This window comes from Haemorhous mexicanus, chromosome 1 (assembly GCF_027477595.1).
Source record: "Haemorhous mexicanus isolate bHaeMex1 chromosome 1, bHaeMex1.pri, whole genome shotgun sequence".
Lineage (NCBI taxonomy): Eukaryota > Metazoa > Chordata > Aves > Passeriformes > Fringillidae > Haemorhous > Haemorhous mexicanus.
The window spans coordinates 4212100-4227701 of NC_082341.1; positions in this window are offsets into that span (position 1 = coordinate 4212100).

The window sequence follows — 15602 nt, forward strand, 5'->3', positions numbered from 1 at the left end:
ACTGGGTCAGTGCTAGTATTACTCACAGTAGCAATACACAGCCCCTGGCATCTTGTGTTTGAAGGGAGGGACACATCTACAGGTCAGAAACATGTACAGTGAGTATGTCTGTGTTTGCTCTGGCTCTGGGCCGCGCTGGGATGAAAAAGGGATTTGCAGTGCAGCAGATTCTGTCAGAAATTGCAGGTTATTGGTGCTGCCAGGAGTGTAGCAGACATCCAGACATGGAGCAGGTCTGAGTAGAGAAGAAATTTGGCAGCTGAAGCAGTGAACTAATGGTTAAACCTGGGGTCCTTTAGAGTTTTCCTCAGTGAGCCACTGGAATATATCAGTGCCAGGGCACCCACTTTGTGCCAGTGTTCTGGGCTATTGCTGCAATGCTCCTGGTTTCACTTGCAATAATATTCCCTGAACATTTAAGACAATAAATAGGTGAAGACAGTTAAATTTGGTTTGTGTCTTAGTAAGTCGGGTGGCTGATCTCCCACTGTACTTGGTCCCTACCCAAGGAAATTGTGCAGCTTGAAGAAAATAAAAATAACCTTTTAGACTCTGCATGCTCTCACCCCCAGGACTTTGGAAGAAGTTCACAGTACACTCCTGACAGCAGTGGTGCTGCTCCTGTCTCTGCTGCACTGTCTGGTCCCAGAAGTGGACAGCTAACATCTGTCACCAGCAGCATTTGGCACATCCAAGCTGGATGGCAAACTGCACACCTTTCCTGGGAACAATAGCCAAAGTAGCTGCTTATGACATCCCAAGGCATGAGGTGCTCAGAAATTGATTAATTTGAGTTTAGCTCTTTGGAAATCAGCCCAGGAGAAAACACCTGGGAACAAAACAGATAAGCAAGAACTTCCATTTTCTCTGAGTAGCCCTTGATAAAAAGGCTGGAGGTGAGCCACACACCCTCACGCCAAGAAAACAAATAAATATTTCTGAATTTGCACTGAGTGATGTTGATCTTGCCTTTTAACAGTGAATGAATGGTTTGGTGATTATCCAGGATACCTGTGAGCAGAGCTGCTGAGATGTTCCCCAGATGTCTTGGGCACCAAAGGGGAGTTCCTTGGCCAGGTGAGGACTTGCTGAGGAGCAAGTTGGGACTTAGGTCTGAGGAGCAGCAGTGTGGAAAAGCACCCAGGAAGCTCATGGGTGCTGAAATCAACCCAAACCAGGCGTGAGACCTGGCAGCAAAGCTCTGGGATGTTTTGAAGGGAATGATTATTCCCTTCCACTCTGCACTCCTTAGACCACAGCCAGATGCTGTGCCCAGTTTGGTGACCCCAGTACAGGAGATATTAACAAACCAAAGCAAGATCAGCCACAGGGACACCAAGATGCTCAGGTCTGGAGCACTCTCCATGTGCAGAGATGCAAAAGGAGCTGATTCAAAATGAAGAAAGGATTTTGGATGGAGCTAACAACAGCCTGCCAGTACCTGAAGGTTGCTGGCAGAACCAAGCCCTTCACAGTGGTTTGAGGCAGGAGGAACAAGCAAACTGTAACAAAAAAGGGCCAGATAAGATGGAGAAAGAAGAAAGTTTTTCCTCATAAAGACAGTTAAGCAGTGGGAGAGGTTTCCCAGTGAGGGTGGGAGATTCTTTTGAGATTTTTCAAGACCCAAATGGATAAAGCCCTGAGCAACATTCTGAGCCTGCTGTGAGTAGGGGGTTTGGACTGGAGATCTCCTGAGGTGCCTTACAACCTGGATTGTGCCATCCTCCTAGAACTGGTATTGTCAGTCATGCCTCTGAGACAAGAGAAGAATGAACATGATCAAGGTCTGGCTGCTGCCTTTTTTCCCTGTGCACCTCAGAGGCTTTAGACACATGTTCATGTCTCCTCTCTTCAAAAGAAGCTTCTTTCTTTGCTGTCTCCTGGCAGGAATGCAAAGATGAATAAAGTCACACTCTTCAGGGAAAACTTTCCTCTTTACTTTGTGACGCCTTTTAAAGCTGTGTGTCCCTTTTGACAAAATCATCATTTATGGCACAGGTCTGGGATGATTCAGATGTAGCTTTTGGATCAGCAGGAACAGTCTCAGCTCATCAGTGCCAGGAAAATTGTGGTGGATCTGTTGCAGTGACAGCATCTGTGCACGTGTGTGTCTGTGTGTGTGCTCATGCACACGTGTGTCCATGGCCCCCTGTGCATTTGAATAAAATAGATCAAATTTCTCTGGATTTATGGCTGATTCTGCAGGAGGAAAACAAAGCTGCTCATGTTCAGTGAGTCATTATGGAAATGAACAACTATGAGCACTCAAGTGCTTGAAACAAGACTCTCCAAAGCTCTTCCAGGAAAATGTTTGCAGGGCTGAGCACCACAGATCATGTGTGTGCCAACTGGCTGGGGCACAAGTGTAAGCTGACTTTGGAGCTGGGCTAATTGCTTCCCTCTGACACTATTTAAATGTTTTTCCCCCCTCCTCCTTTGCAGTAAATGCCCAGTTCCAGCTTGCAGTGGAGCCAGCTGTGCTGCAGTTCCTGGGATGCAGTGGTGTAGGATTGTGTTGGGGCTCCATCACTGTACATGTACAGGACAGCCAGGGGACTGGGCTGTGGAATCCACAGCTCCAGCTTCCAGCAGAGCATCACACCCCTGGGGATGTGCTCTGCAGTGAGACAAGGTCGTGTTCCCACCCCAAATGGCTCTGAGGTGGAAAATGAGCTTTGAATGCAGAGATGGAGTCACTGAGATGGGGCAGGAGGCTGGGCAGAGAGGAGCTGTGAAGGGACAGGCCATGCTCTGACCACCCTGCTCTCTGGTCAGACTCATGGTTTCAGTGGTATCTACTCCTGCAGACAGCCACCACAAGGCTCATCTCAGTCCATGGGGAGAAAAAAAGCAATTTTGGGATCACAGTCCTCTGAGTACTGGGTATCCCTACACGGAGAGGATATTGTAGGTTCATGAGTGTGAAGGTTTCACATAAATCCTCCAATTTTTCATAGATTAATTCACTTTATTCCTTTTCTCATGGATATCTTCCACAAAGCTGGAGGAAGCATCTCAAGAGAAACTTTTGGAAAAGAGGTAAAATCTGTAAATTTACTGATGGTAAAATACATAGTTAAAACAAAAACCTGGATCACCTGGACAATCCTGTTGGGTTCTACCTTGGTTTCTCAAGTTTCTCCACTTGCTAATTAGTGCAGGAGAAAGCAAATCCTGGTTGGTGCAATTACCACAGAGCAGTGCTAAAGTGTCCTTGTGCTCTGAGGGGCCAAAGCTTTGAAGAAGAACTCCTCCAACTTTAATGAGTTTCCCAGCTGCTAACGAGGCAGGCAGCCTCCAGGAGGGCTGTGTGTGCTCTGCCCTGTCCAAAGGCTGTGAAATGACCCTCCTGACTCATCTCCCCTCTGCACTCCAGGGCTGCAAGGGCTCGTGTCAGAGGCTGAGCCAATTAATTGCACTCTGCTGATTGGCACGTGTCAAAGGAGTGCCTCAGCCTGCCCAGGTGGCAGAGTGACAAATTGCAGGGTGCTGCTGGTGAGGGCACAGGGAGCAGCAGGGGGGGTGTCCTCAGGGTCCAGCAGGGTCCTGTTCATCACTGGCACTGTCCAATGAGCTGGGAATAGTTGTTAACCTGGCCCATCCCAACCCTGGCCAGCCACAGGCAGCCTCAAAGTGCATTTCCACAGTAGAAACCCTGCATGTCCTGCCTGGGATTGGGTGGTTGGCTCACTCTGACCTTTGCTGGTTGCTGACTTTCAGCCCAGCAGTTCAGCCAGAGGCCAATGGATCAGCAGTGGCAGCCCAGGGATGCTACCTCAGCAGGGATCCCCTCCACCTGGGAAACAGGGATTGCTGCTGCCTGGCAGGACAGGAAAGCTGGCTCTGAGGGCAGCAAAGCAGGGCAGCCCAGCTCCTCTGGGGGAGATCTGAGGTTGCCATGGTTCTGTGTGTCCCTGCAAGCCTCCCTGTGCAGCAGCCAGGCAGGGACTGGCTCAGTTCTGTCAATCACAGGCTAATTTGGGATGGAAGGGACCTTTAAAGGTGATCTGGTCCAACCCCCTGCACTGAGCAGGGACATCTTCAGCCAGGTCAGGTTGGTCAGAGCCCTGAGCAGGCACCTGTGCTCAGGTACTTCAGAAAGGTCATCGAGTCTAAGGATCAAAGAATCCTTCTCTCTAACAAAAGGATTGTGTTCAGGAGACAGAAAGAGGCATTTAAAGATGGCTTATTGCAAAATCAGTCTCATGGAAGGGTGAGCCTGTAAGGTTGTTGCATCCAAAACCATCACATCAGAAGCCCTTATAATTCTAGTTCCAATGTCCTTTATAAATTTATTCTCCAACCAGCTGCTTCTACAAAGTTCATTATCATCTTCATAACCAATTAATTGCTACATTTTACACAACTTACTGCAATGTGTCTTTTCCTATCCAATCATAACTCTACAGAAACTGATTGCTGGATCTTCTACTTTTTACCAACTCTACAAGTTCTATTGTTAGACTTTATTGTCTAATAATAGAACTATATAGTTCTAGAGTTCTATAAAAGTATAATAAATAGTTATAATTAATTAATAATTAATTTATAGTTCTATACAAGTATAATTAAATACTATCTTGCTTAACCTATTTATTTTCCTATATGAGGCATATTTCTACTTGGTTAAAACATATTTCTACTTAAACTAGAAATCTTTATTCTCATTTTGTGTTTGTTTCATGATTCTATTCTAAAACTCCAAGCCTTCCCCAAGGTCTTGGGTCAAGCACTGTATCTCTCTCCATCTCTATCTCCATCTCTGAGCTTGTATGTTCAGGGCCTTGGGAGCTCTCTGTGCTTGCATTTCCCACAGGATTGGAAAAGCTTTTGGAGAAAAAACCCAAACACAAATCATGGAATTACAGAATTACCCCAGTGGGGTGCACAGGTTTCTCAGTGCCTGTCCACAGAGCAGCTCACACAGTGTGGGCTCTTCTTGCAATGTGCAACACCAAAATGCATAAAACCCCATGACAAACTGACAGGTTTGCACAGCTCAATCCCCATCTGAATCCTGCTGTACCCATGGATTTCTGTTGAAAATATGTCAGACTCAACTGGCTTTATAAATACCCTCACATGTGCCTGTGTGGTTTTCAGTTTATATGAACTTGTTTGACATATTTCTGACAGATCTGCTGCAAATATCACAGATCCATCAAATCACAGAATGGTGTGGGTTGGACGGGACCTTAGATCATCTCATTCCAACCCCTGCCATGGGCAGGACACCTTCCACCAGAAGGAAAATACTCAGTCCTGGGTTTGGAGGAGAAGAGTGATGATTTCACTGGTCCTGAGCTCCCTCCTGTGCACAAAGGTGCATTGTCTGCACAAAGCAGCTCAACACAAGCATCCACTCTTTGCTTGAAGGTTTTGTTTCAGCTTTGCTGATGAGCATTTTCTCCTTTGAATAAAATTACTCATTTTGCATGTTTTACACACTCACTGAGAAAAATCTGCACCCAGCAATATTCCTCCACATTTGTGCTGTGCTCCAGGCTCACCTTCACCTGTTTACAGCAGCTGCCTCTCTCATCCTCCTGGTTTTACCCTTCTTGGTGTGCACAGCCTTTCAATATGTGCACATATTTGTTTTGCTCAGCACTGACAAGCACTGGGAAGTTGCTTGCAAAGCACAAAAAAAAGAGAAAAAGTTGCATAAAAACATTTTCTCCAAGCTGCCAACATCATAAATCTTCAGGAACCACGCAGTTCCCTCTTCTGCTGGACTCATAAAGGCAGGGATGTAAAAAACCAAACAGCTCCAATCTGCAGCCTCTCCAGCTCTCTGTGCTCCCAGGGATTGGGAGGAAAGCCTTGAGCCTGTGCAGCCCCACAGCTCCTTCCATAAATCAGATTTCTCACAGGTTCTGCAGTGACAGGAGCTCCCAGCCACGAGATGTTTGTGGTTCACGTGGGACAGGCTCCTTGTGAAATGATTGCAGCAGCTCCAGCTGAAATGCTGGAAAATCAAAGCCAATTAAAAACCAAACCCATCAGACTCCTGGTCCCTAGTTCAGCAAGTGAGGGTCACGTTGCTTTTCCCTGTCACTCACACATCAGCATCTTTTTGGGTGGTGTTATTCAGCAGTCCTTCAGAAATGAATCAACAACCTGAACAATCAAACTGTCTCAGCTTTGGTTATTTTGCTGCTCACAGACACTTTTATTGGAACAGCAGTGTGTGTACCACTGCAGTAGGCACATCTGTCCCATCTGTGTCACTGCTGAAATGGGGATATTTGGTTTGCCAGGACCAGATTAACATCTGCACCCAGAATCAGGTGGAAGATTGTCTTAGGTTGAAAGATGTGGCTGGGGTGTGTATTCTATCACCATCTGTCAGAGGTGGGGCAGTTCTCTGCTGTCCATGGGGCAGTTTTCTTTATCTCTCCCACAGCCCATCCTCCCTCCAGGAGATCTCTGCTGTCCATGGCCAGGGAGTGTCCCTGCAGGGCTGATCAAATTCCACCATCCCATGGGGAGATGCTCCGCCCAGGGGAGGAGCCAAGCATTCCTACCTGGATCCAATCTGCCCTGGGAACAGCCCAGCAGCCTTTGCCCAGTGCATTCCCAGAGGAGCAGCTTTCTGCTGCCCTGCATTCCCAGAGGGAGAGCAGGCCCATCTCCAGCAGCCCTGGAGCTGCAGAGGAAAACTCCCCCCTTGTGCAGGATCCCTGCTCCAGCAGAAGCACAGCTGGCACTGCAGGAGGGCTGAGCCCCCCTGGGATGGGACTGTGCCACCACCCTGAGCCCCCCTGGGATGGGACTGTGCCACCACCCTGACACACAGGGGGCCAGGGCATGCTCTCACTCTGGCAGTGGTTTGTTTTCTTTTTTGTGCTATTGTATTTGTATTTTTTTAGTTCTCCTAATAAAGAACTGTTATTGCTATTCCCATCTCTTTGCCTGAGAGCCCCTTAATTTCAAAATTATAATAATTCAGAGGGAGGACATTTACATTTCCCATTTCAAGGGAGGCTCCTTCCTTCCTTAGGACACACCTATCTTTTCAAACCAAGACAAAGACTCACCTCAGACTCTGCAGAGATGATGCCAAATGTGTAGCTGTTGCCACACAGGGAGCATTTGGTGTGTGGGACTCAAATCAGGCTTTCAAAAGGTGGTGGATTCTCAGACATCTTTTGCTTTTTGACAACTCCACAGGATTCCTGGCCCACCTCTGTGCCCAGCAAAGAAGGAATCTCAAATCTGCTGCAGGAGAAGGTCCCAACACCTCAATTCCTGCCCCTCTCCAAGGGCAGGTGAAGCCTCCACCTCTCCATCAGGATTCACCTCACTGAGAAGGACAAGCAGGATGAGGTATCCCCACGTGTGTTTTCTACATCCCCTGTTTTCTGGTAGGATTGAACTGAGAGGGGTAAAAAAAAAAAAAATTAGAGACAGCAAAAGCTGTAAAATAATTGTAACTCACACAAAGTGCCAAGGAAAACATTCCCAAGTCACAGAGCAGTTTTTCACAGCAGAACTGCTGGTCTTGGCTGGAGAGCTGAAGGAAGAAAAGCCCATCCAAAGCAACTCTGAGGCTTTCCTGACTCAGCTTTGGGACTGGGGTGTGCCATAACCCCTGGGGCAGGCACGTGGCTGGTGGGCAGCTGGAAGGAAGCCCCTGCTGTGGAGATGGAGATGTGGGCAGGCAGTGCTGCCATCCCCAGCAGGACTGGGAGAGCTCAGCCCTGAGGCAGCCTGTGGGTGGGGGATGGCTCCTGGCTGCCCAGCCAGGGTCAGCAGCAGAGCCTGCACACAGGGAAAACCTCTCCTGTGAGGGAAGGGTGGGAGAATTGTTCAGCCTGGAGAAGTCCCTGGAGAGACCTCACTGCAGCCTTTCAGCACCTAAAGGGGTTACAGGAACCCCAGAGAGGGACTTTTGATAAGGGCAGGTACGGACAGGAGAGGGAATGGCTTCAGACTGGCAGAGGGCAAGGGTAGATTGGATATTGGGAAGGAATTGTTCTCTGTGAGGGTGGGGAGGCCCTGGCACAGGGTGCCCAGAGAAGCTGCAGCTGCTCCTGGATCCCTGGAAGTGTCCAGGGTACTCCCAGGGCTTGGAGTACCCTGGGATGGTGGAAGGTGTCCCTGCCCGTGACAGAAAAGTGTTTTTAATACTCTTTTTTAATATCCTTTAATAATGCCTTTTACATAAGAGATCCCCTGGCTCACCAGAGAATTTTTACCATTTTTCCACATGTTGCAGAAGAGATCTTGCAGTTTTCCGTGAATTTAATTGCCCCCTTCATGAAAAAGAAGGTAAACAAAACATGGTGCCAAAGATGATTTATCTCCAGTCTTCTGCTGTGGTTTATTAGCTAATTCATACACAGCTTGGATCAAGAGTCATTATGAGCTCGTGTTTTTCCAGCACAAATTCACTGTAAGTAAAGGAAAATTAGCTGCTCACATTAGTGCTCAGCATAAAATTAAAAGGGAATTATTCAAGGTTTGACATGAATTAGTAAATGCACAGGCAGTGGCATTTTAGAGTCAAACACAGGAAAGTTAAAAGCCACTCTTCTGCCTTTTTCACAGATGCAGGTTTTATTTGTAGTGTTTTGGAGAAATCAGTGAGTGTAACTGACTTGTGGTCGTTTCATAATTCTCTAATTTCACATCAACAGTCAGGAGCTTTCAGCAGGTGCCCAAGTCTGAGATGAAAAAGATCTAGGATCCTCACATCCCAGCTTTTTCCAGATGTTTTTCCTTTCTCTACTGATCAGGAATATATGATTAAATCTCTCTATATAATCAACCCATCAACAGGTTTTTCAGACTCTAATAATCTACCCAGAGAAGCTCAAGTCCAGACTGGTCAGGGCTTGGAGCACCCTGGGATAGTGGAAGGTGTCCCTGCCCATGGCAGGGATGGAACTGGATGAGCTTTGAGGTCCTCCCAATCCAAACCATTCCATGATTTGTGACAGTGATGGAAGAGGCATTAATTCAAATAACATTTTCCACATTTGTTTTCTTTGTGCTGTTCCTGGCAAAGGGGGTGTGCAGGTAGCAGTGGTTGATTTTTAAGCAGCCTCAAAGCTCTTCCCTATCCCCGAGGCTGGGAACAGCCTGGGTGAGAATTGTGGAGAGCTGAGTTCACAGAATTCCCAGAATCACTGGGTTGGAAGAGACCTTCAAGATCATCCAGTCCAACCCAGCCCCAACACCTCAACTCAACCCTGGCACCCACTGCCACATCCAGGCTTTGTTAAACACACCCAGGGATGGGGACTCCACCACCTCCCCGGGCAGAACATTCCAGAACTTTATCACTCTTTCTGGGAAAAACTTTTCCCTGCTATCCAACCTGTATTTCCCTGGGTGCAGCTGGAGGCTGTGTGCTCTGGTTGTGTCAGTGCTGCTGGAGACAGAGCCCAGCCCCAGCTGAGCACAGGCACCTTTCAGGAGCTGTGAGAGTGATGGGGGCACCCCTGAGTCTCCTTTTCTCCAGGCTCAGCACCCCCAGCTCCCTCAGGGGTTCCTCTCAGGGTTTGTGTTCCCAGCCCCTCTCCAGCCTCGTGGTCTCCTCTGGATGTGCTCAGTGTCCCAAGGTCCTTCCCAAGCTGAGGGAATGGGGCTGGACACAATCCCCAACCCAAACCATTCCATGATTCTGTGACAGTGATGGAAGAAGCATTAATTGAAATAACATTTTCCACTCTTGTTTTCTCTGTGCTGTTCCTGGCAGAAGGGGTGTGCAGGTAGCCATGGCTGATTTTTAAGCAGCCTCAAAGCTCTTCCCTATCCCTGAGGCTGGGAACAGCCTGGGTGAGAATTGTGGAGATCTGAGTCTTGCAGGAACAGCCAGGGCTTATCAAGCTCCCAGCAATGTTTGCTTTTCCAGAAAACTGTACCCTTATTATGGAAAGTTCTCCTTTGCCAGAAGTTAACCCCTGGATGAGATCTCAGACATTTTCCTCCAGCCCTTATTCTCAGCACATGGGAGAGATCAGAAACTTGGACACTTTGAGATAAAAACTATCAATCTTCTCAAGCAGCTTTTGTTCAGACATTTCCACTATCGGGCACCATTTTGTGGCTGAAGCAGACCAAGCCCAAATCATTCCAGGCTGATGGCAGAATCATTCCTGCTGCCACAAAGGGTGGGTTTCACTCTCAGCCACTTTAGAGGGAGAAAGCAAAACCTAAAATCCTTTCCCTCCCCATGGCTTTAGCAGCTCTCCCTGTCAGGAGTTCACTGGAAATTTGTCATTGCTTCATAGCACAAGTGAACTTCACCAGGACCATCTCAAAGGGAGGGAAAATTGGAAGAAAACGTTTTGCAAAATGTTCATGAATTTCTTGGGAAAAGAAATTTCTTTTTGATGTTAGTCTTCTAAACTTTTATCACATTTATCTTCTAAACCTTTATCACTTTTATCATTTTTAATGAATAATATTCCAGACTTTGGAACCAAGAATGATTTTCAAGATGAAAAAGAAAAAAATAACCATGCAAAAGTGGGCAATGTCAGGAATGTTATAACAAATTAACTTTTGGTATTCATAGCTTTTATCCCTTGAGAGTTTACAAAACAAATGAGTTCCATTAGTCAGCTTTTCTTTCAAGTGTTTGCTACTTTCTAGAGTTTGATCAGAAAATTCAAGGTCTCCTTTTTAATCCATGGTTACTCTGTAATTTAGCCCTGCCATAATTTAAACCTTGGCCAGGAGAATCTGGTTAAGGTTGAAATAAAACCCTAAATAAATTTGAAGCTCAGATCTTGCTGTCTTCATTCAAAAAGTCTTAGTGCCATCCCCCAAGTGCCTCGATTTCCTCTTTCTTTTTGTCCTCTATGGCTAGAATAAACTAAAATCAGTCACTTAAACCCCATTTTGTGTTATTTTTGGACATGGCCTTGCCCTGTAGATGACAAACTCCAACTCAAGGTACAGTGAGGACACATCCTCTGGTGCTGGATGAAAGGATCCATCCCAGCTCATGTGGGATGTCCAGGATGTGGGAAGGAGCCTTTGAACTTCTCACTCAGTAAAAGGAGAGGAACAGGCACCAAGGCCACAACTCACCTGTCCTCTCACAGGTACAGGTGAGATAAACTCCCCTTTTATTTTATAGATGTGCTGAATTCCCTCAGCACAGAAATTATCCCCATTCTGAACCTGCTTAAATCCACCTGGATGCTTTCACTGGGGCTTCACTTTTATTTTGGTCTGATGTGATGATGAATCACATCCATTGTTTTCCATGGAGCTCCTTTTGGATCCAGAGTGGTGTAAGTGGGAGGAGAACTCTGCTAATGATATCATTATCATCCTTTTAGGGGAAATCAGCTCCTGAATCAGACTGTCACTACAAAATTCATTTTGCCAGCTTGAACACTGCAATATGTATTGATGCAGAAATTCTACGTGGGGAAAAGTACATAGAGAAAAAATATATTTTAAAAATCTGTCCTCAGTGGAAAAAATAGGGGTAAAGCATCCACTAACTAAAAAGAGAGAAGAAATCCCTTCTTCTGGAGGGACAGATGATATGAAATGAAATAGATAGAACAGAAATGAAAATACTCAGAATCTTCATTATCTGGAGTTTCTGTTTCATTCACTTTCAGAGGAAGCAGCCAAGGAAAACCTCAGGAGATCCTAAAGGACAGGAGGTGCCTGAGTGCTGCTAAGGGAATGAGACCCTTGGACAGTGCCTGGGACCATTCCCAGTGTGAAACAGGCCTTTCCAGACTGTAACAGGAGCTGGGAGTCCCCACCAGAGGCAAATGTCACTCTCATCATTCCTCTTCACTTCAACAGTTTTACTCCATTATAGCCCCAGGGAGTCCTGCTGCTCTGATTTATATCAGCATTCACCCAAAGCACTCCCTGAACACCCACAGCATTATTTCTAAATATCTCTGGTGTGAACCACGGGGGAATTTGGTTGTGGAATCAGCTCTAATTTAAAGAACACAGAGGACCAGAGTGAGATCTAGCAAAAAATGCTCACTCTGTCCTTTTTTTTGTACTTCCACCCCATGCTCCAGTAAAACAAAGCAATTTGGTGGTTTTCTGGGGCTGCCTCCTCCCTTATCTACATATCCATCTACCCAAGGCAGCACAGAAACACAGAGCACACAGGTCTCCCCTACAGGGATAAGAAAATTCCAGGTAGGGCAGGGCTTGGAGCAGCCTGGGACAGTGGAAGGTGTCCCTGCCCATGGCAGGATGTCCTTCAAGATCTCTTCCAACCAAACCATTCTGGAATTCTAGGATTTTAAATTTTCCTGGTGAGGCCATGGAGGTGGAGGCACCACTGCAGGAATTCCTCTCTGCACAATTCCTTCGCCTGGGACAGAAGAGACAAAACATAACACAAGTGAGCACCACAGAAACTCAAGCACCTCTTATTTTTTAATATTTCTAATTTTTTTTATTTGTAAGAAAGAAGCAGCAGAGTGTGGAGTGAAGCCAAATAAAAGCAGAAAAAGTCAGAACAAAGAGGTGACCTTGTGTTTCATCTCTGATTAATGCAGGTGATTTATTGTGACCAGCACCACTAGAGACTGTACCTTGTGCTTGAGGCACTTTTCTCTCTATAAATAGAGAGTGCTCAAGGCTGTTTGAAAATATATACAAAAAATGAAGAAATAAAACATCCCAAGAGATCATGTTTTGGACAGATTAATCCAAGGGCAGCTTCCACTGGAACTGAGGTCATAGAAGAGAAAGTACACTGAGTTTTAGAGGTGTGTCCTGCCTCATCCCAGGATTCTGAGATTTCTGGTGTCTTGCTGGAGAAAAGCAGTGCCTGTGGAGAGATCTGAGATGATCTCTGTATTGTAGGTGACTTATCCTGAGCTGAATTCCCTCCTGGAATTGGGTCTGAAATTCCCCAGGATACTGGAGACCTCTCCATGGAGCTGGGAGATGGGACAGATAAAACCAGCTGGAATAACCCAGGTGGGGACATAGAATCATCAAACTGGAAAATAATTGAGGTTCCAAAAGCCTGTCAGTGCCAGGTCTCCACTGCCAAACCCTGTCCCTAAACACCTCCAACAGCAGGAGATGCTGTCTGGGCACTGAATCAGGACTTCTGTGTTCTGTGCTAAATGCTCTCAGTCTCCTCCACGGGGCATTTTTCTTTCCCTCTTAGCCCCAGAGAGCCAAACTCTGGCAGGATCTCTGATCTTGGGTGATTTGTCCTTGTCCCCAAGCACCTCACCACCTCTAGCATGGTTCTCCAAGGAGAGGGAGTGGTGCTGGTGTTCTGGACTCAGTGGATTTCAGGGACCTGTTTCTGTCTGGATGAGGCACTCACAGCTTTGGACTGTCACAGTCACTTACTCTAAACAGAAAATAACTGCATTCCCTGGGAATGGAGGGCACTTGGTGTGGGAACACTGAAATACAGAGCCTGAGCAAGGCTGATCTTCTGGAAAGCCACTTCCACCAGAGCAATTCTGCCCATGCAGTGTAAAACCATTGCAGTCTGGGAGTGTCTGCTGCACTGCAACCACTCCACTTCCCAGCCCCTGCTCTGACAGAGAGAAATTGTTTCTGTGTGAGAAGGAGGTAGGGGAGGTGAGGTCCCATTAAGGTGTTCATCATCTGGAGAAAACATGGTGCTTTCTCCAGATAATGGTGTTTTCTCCCAGAGTGATACTTGGGAGAAGACCAGAAAAAAAAAAAAAAAACAGAAGTAACAAAATAAATAAATAAATAAATAAATAAATAAAATTAGAAATATAAATATAATTTTACCAGTAAATATAAATATAACCTAAAATAAAATAGAATAATAATGATAATAATAAAAATAATAATAATAAAAGAAGAAAGAAAGAAAGAAAAAGGAAGGAAGGAAGGAAGGAAGGAAGGAAGGAAGGAAGGAAGGAAGGAAGGAAGGAAGGAAGGAAGGAAGGAAGGAAGGAAGGAAGGAAGGAAGGAAGGAAGGAAGGAAGGAAGGAAGAAAAAAAAAGAAAGAAAGAAAGAAAGAAAGAAAGAAAGAAAGAAAGAAAGAAAGAAAGAAAGAAAGAAAGAAAGAAAGAAAGAAAGAAAGAAAGAAAGAAAGAAAGAAAGAAAGAAAGAAAGAAAGAAAGAAAGAAAGAAAGAAAGAAAGAAAGAAAGAAAGAAAGAAAGAAAGAAAGAAAGAAAGAAAGAAAGAAAGAGAAAGAAAAGAAAGAAGCCTCACTGAGATAATCCAGTCCTGGAGACAAGGCACACCAAGCCATGGGGTGTTGGCCTGGTCAGATCCAGGTTTTGCCTTGCAGGTCAGGTGGGTTGAGGGAAGGAGCACAGGGCTACCATCCATCAGCTGAACCCTGCTGCTGCTGCTGCAGCACCACGGGCAGCCCTGACAGGCAGGGAAAGGCTGGGGCTGCCTGAATCAGCAGCAACAAGGGTTCTTTTTCATGTCCAAGTGCCTTGGTTTGAACAGACAGGTGTTTGCTATGGAAGGAGACACCTGTCTGTTCTGCTCCCTTGAAATGGAAAATGTAAACCCCCCTCCCTCTGAATTATTAGGATTTTGGAATTAAGGGGATCTCAGGCAAAGAGATGGGAATAGGAATAACAGTTCTTTATTAGGAAAAATACAAATGCAATAGTACAAAAGAACTCCTGCCAGAGTGAGAGCATGCCCTGGCCCTCTTGTGTGTCAGGGTGGTGGCACAGTCCCATCCCAGGGGGGCTCAGGGTGGTGGCACAGTCCCATCCCAGGGGGGCTCAGGGTGGTGGCACAGTCCCATCCCAGGGGGGCTCAGGGTGGTGGCACAGTCCCATCCCAGGGGGCTCAGCCCTCCTGCAGTGCCAGCTGTGCTTCTGCTGGAGCAGGGATCCTGCACAAGGGGGGAGTTTTCCTCTGCAGCTCCAGGGCTGCTGGAGATGGGCCTGCTCTCCCTCTGGGAATGCAGGGCAGGAGAAAGCTGCTCCTCTGGGAATGCAGTGGGCAAAGGCTGCTGGGCTGTTCCCAGGGCAGATTGGATCCAGGTAGGAATGCTTGGCTCCTCCCCTGGGCGGAGCATCTCCCCATGGGATGGTGGAATTTGATCAGCCCTGCAGGGACACTCAGTGGCCATGGACAGCAGAGATCTCCTGGAGGGAGGATGGGCTGTGGGAGAGATAAAGAAAACTGCCCATGAACAGGAGATACCTGCCCCACCTCTGACAGAATGCAATAACACACCCCCAGCTACACCTTGCAGCCTGAGACATCAAGCTTGAATGGTGTAACTGGAAAAGCTGCCTCTGTCAAAATTCAGTCATTCTACCACTCTGGACACAAATTTTGTGTCCAGTTTGTCAGTGAAATCCTGCACAAGCATCCACAGCATCCAGCTGCTGGCACTGACCTCGGGTAGAGAAATGTCTTGTGTTTAATTGCCCTGTGTTCCTTCTGTGGTCCATAGAGAGCCAGTTAACAGCATCAGGAGTCCAGAGCATGGCTTATCTCATCTAAAAGAGGAATCTGAAAGAGATTTTTAGGCCTCTGTAAGTGTCTTTTTCTCTCTGATGGTAATAAGTGAGCTGAGGGGAGCTGGTCTGGGTTTAGACAGAGGCCCATTTAATCACAGAATAATTGGAGATGGGGGGGACCTTCAAAGGTCACAGAGTCCAACCCCCTCTCAATG